The 4268-nt window shown below is 42.8% G+C and overlaps 1 pseudogene; it reads right to left on the bottom strand.

Annotated features, from left to right (window-relative positions):
- Positions 1 to 625: 625 nt before the first annotated feature.
- Positions 626 to 1705, bottom strand: LOC120910435 (annotated as a pseudogene).
- Positions 1706 to 4268: the final 2563 nt, after the last annotated feature.

Here is a 4268-nt window from a genome sequence, read left to right on the forward strand (position 1 = left end):
TTTGTGCCAACAAATTCCTCACTGTACTCTCTATGTATGGAATAGATTCGGGTGGAATTTTGTACTGACGCTGAGGTGGCGGATCAGGGCCCTCAATTTTAACAATCATATTTGAAACTCTACTACATTGCGCATTAGACGTTGCCCACACTTCGTTATGTTGCCACAAGATTTTAGCCAATATTTGGTCCTCTGTTTTCAGTATTGCCTGTGGGTCAAGGATTTCATCTGTTTTAACTGATGCAACCTCCCAGCTGTCCATGACCATGTGCACCTTGCCTTTGTATCTAGACCCTTTCCACAATACCCAGTTACATAGATCTAGAATCATTCCATGTGCCCCCATGACATCCAAGCCTAAAATAGTGCCCTCATGCGTTGGGGAAAGAAACAAACTGTGTTCCACACATAACCTCTTTTTTTCTATGGATACAGGTATTGATTGCTCAGAAGGTACTAGCTGTCCTCCGAACCCTCTAAGGAAGATTTGTTTCCCATTAGGATCTTTTTGAAGTTTGATATTAGTTAGACTTACAGAAGCTCCAGCATCTAGTAATATACGTGGTCTGCCGCTTTTGTCCCTATCCAGATGACATACTAGGGACAATACCGGGGCCTGACATTCCTATGGTTTAAAATAAGGATTGGTTGGGGGTGGGGTTTTATATTCCTCATGGTTTATTTTAGCTTGCACTATCCTCTCTAACTCCCTTATAAGAGGACCATATAATGTAGCATCAGGAGCCTTGTTCGGCTCCGTTGCCACCTTATCTGATTCAGGTTTTTGCTGTTCCTTTTTATGCCACAGCCTCTTCTCATCTGTGTTCCTCCTAGGCAATTAACAGTCCTTCATTACATGGCCTGTATTTCCACATCTGTAACACCTGCCTGCAAATCTCACTCTACCTTCGCTTTTAACTACTTCGGCAACTCATTTATGGGGCCTATTGTCTTGATCTGTCTCCCGAACCCAGTCCCTTAATATGTTTATAAAGGTCTGGTATGAGGTGTCATTCCTCAGTGCAATTCTGGTATGGTAATCAATACATGTGCACTTATTAGCCATAGTACAAGGAAAACTACTGTCATCGTGAGACATATCAGGACAATTGTATGTGGCCTTATAAATGGTGAAATATTCACTGCAAAAGAGTATTTGATCAATTCCCCTCCTAAATTTAGTATTTTCTAGGGCATCTGAACCCCTAGTATCCCTTCCTCCCATTATGCGCTGCATTTCCTTCATTCTATCTGCAGAGTTCCCCCAATTTGAGTTTAACTTGGGAGTTAGACCTGATGGTGGTTGCAGTTTTTCACACAGTTGCAATGTAAGCCATGCGCGGAGGAGTGCGCATGCATCCCTATTGTTTAAAATGTACTGTGTCACCACAGCTTTCAGCCTGTTTGAGAGACTAATGGGTAAAGCACTCCTGTCAAATTTTCCCAAAATCTGGCACAGATTTGTGCGATCTTCTATGGAGAGTGTCGTGGATTGGGTGCCACCCTCCCTTTTTATAATAGCAGATCCTGGCCAAGTCCTTTCTGACGCAGGAGTAAAGAGAGAAGAACTGTGATCTGGGGGTTCTTCAGGATTGTCAGCTGACCATACTGGTTGCTGTTCTATCAGCATCCCTTCCCCCCTCTCCTGTGTCACACTAGACTGTGTATCCTTGTTAGCACAACAATGGCTGTGCACTCTCTCCATTGCCTGTGCTTTCAAAGATAGGATGGCATGATCTTTTTGGGCTAGCTGAGTTTTACATTCCTGTAACTGTCTCTTAAGTATTTCTATCGCAGATTCATTCACAGCCTCTTTCTTTTCATTTCAATTAGTTTTTATTGGTTCAAATAAAGAGTGACATTTCACTAATTATACAAACAATGTAAGCAAATACAATGATCAACATTTGTAAATACAGAACTAGAACCATCTGGTTTTTTTGCAAACATCAGAAGCGGGTACAATAAGAACATTTAAGGTTTTGACCCTAGATTCACGAAGACCCCCACCGCAGGCCATCCAACGCATGGGGGAGCACGCCCTACCGCTAAATGTGGGCGCCACCCCCCCACCGCAGACACCCCCCGCGGGAGCCCACATGAACCTTCAAAAGCATGTGTAACGTGCATCCGCTACGAGCAATACATAAGCTTAATTAAGAAACAAGTGGCGAAGTAAATTGTTATAACCCAAAATTTCAGTTGCAGAATAACATAGCACCCAAGAAATGAACCGGGGTTATATCGTCCAATGATGGGACAATGAAAAATAAAATGAAAATAATAAGATAACAGAAAGAAAGAAGAGAGAAGGAAGGGGAAATACTATGAGGAGGGAAGAAGACAGGGGGGGGAAGGAAGTAAAGGAAGGAGTTGAAAGGAGACACCTGAGGGTCGGCCTTAGATTGGGTAGTTTAATGTTGTGCTACTAGCCTATCTGCCGAGATATCCATGTCAGCAAATATACTATAGAGCTGAAGCTTGATTTTAAGGATCGTATGTCGGAGTCAGTCCTGAAACTTAGACGTCCAGGGTTCCCAGAAGTCGCAAAATTTAGCTACCATCTGGGATTGATTGGCGAAGTGTTTTTCGTATGAGTGTTGTACCTTTACCCGCTGTATGACTTCGCTAATGTTGGGGACCATAGTTGATCTCCATTTGGATGTGATTGTAAGTCTAGCCGCTAACAGGACGTGGGTTGTGATACTTCTAAATTGAATGGGAATAGTTTGGATATTTAGAAATAGAAGGGCTAAGTGAGGCGATGGTTTAATAAAGAAGCCTGTGACTGAGGAAATCAATTTGAATACCTCACGCCAGAAGCTGCGAATACTTTTACAGGCCCATAGAATATGAAAAATGTTTCCTCTTGCCCCGCACATTCTCCAGCAATCACTGGTCTCCGAAGGGAAGATTGTAGACATTCTGACCGGAGTCAGATATGATCTGTGCAAAGTCCTCAACATCAGATCCCAGTGACCGGAACAATGAGAGAATTTATAGCAGTTACTTATAGCTATTTTCCAGTCCCCTAAAGTGTTGACTGACCCCAGGTCCCTCTCCCAATTCGCCATATTTGAGGTTTTGCTGAAATAAGTGTTGTTTTGTAGCGTGTTGTAGAACCACGACAGACCTTTGGGCTCGTCGTGATTAGACATAAAGTAATTCCATACCTCCTCATGCATTGAATAAGTTGCGTCAGGGTGCTTAACGTGAAAGTGGTAAATTCGTGTTTTAGAGAAGTGATGGGTGGCTGGGTTTCTGGTACTTAGGTCATCGTATGTGAGTATGTTGTCTCGAAGCCAGGGAGTGACACTTATGTTGGGAATCAAAAACTCGTACACCTGTAGGTTAGACAAGGTATGTTTCGTTAACGAGTCCTGGGGGGCGATTAAGTGAAGCTTTTTCCAAGCATTAAGTGTTGCTTCTATGGAAGGGAACTTAGGGTATACCAAAGGTGCATTGACCAAGTGAGCTAATAGTAGGGACGGCAGATCTCTATTAGACACCACCGACCTTTCTATGTGAACCCATAGCTTAGGAGACTGTGGGTCGAACCAGGCCTTGACCTGATCTAGTATAGCTGCTCTGTAGTAGTTTCTCACATTTGGGAACCCCGCCCCACCGTGTTTTCTATGTTTCTGGATTATGACAAAGGGAATTTTGGACATCTTTCGGTTCCACACAAATTGCCTAAAAAGTTTGTCTATCAGGTTAAAGAAGGATTCAGGTAGACAGATAGGGATAGTTCTAAAGTAGTAGATTAGTTTTGGAAGTACCACCATCTTCAATGCTGCGATTTTCCCAAGCCATGAGAGTTCATATGAGGCTATGTGTTGAAGGTCATTCTTAACCATATGAATAAGGCTAGGGAAGTTGGCTTCATATGTGTGTGAAGAAGGGAAAGCTATTCTAATACCCAAGTAAGAAAATGCTTTGGACATCCATTGGAATTGATACTTGCCTTTCAAGAAAGCTACTTGGTTCTTAGACATATTCATAGGCAATATGCATGATTTCACCACATTTAATTTGTAAAAAGAAACATCGCTATATCTCTTTAGCACTTTAAATACACCTTCCAGGGAAGAAGCCGGGTTGGAGAGCGTTAAAACCACGTCGTCGGCGAAAAGGCCAATTTTGTGGTTAATCTTTCCCACCTTTATACCGGATATAGTGTCATTGGACCTAATAGCTTCCGCCAGGGGTTCCATCATGAGGGTAAAAATTATGGGGGAAAGTGGACATCCCTGGCGGGTACCATTTGT

The sequence above is a fragment of the Rana temporaria genome, chromosome 8 (assembly GCF_905171775.1).
Source record: "Rana temporaria chromosome 8, aRanTem1.1, whole genome shotgun sequence".
NCBI lineage: Eukaryota > Metazoa > Chordata > Amphibia > Anura > Ranidae > Rana > Rana temporaria.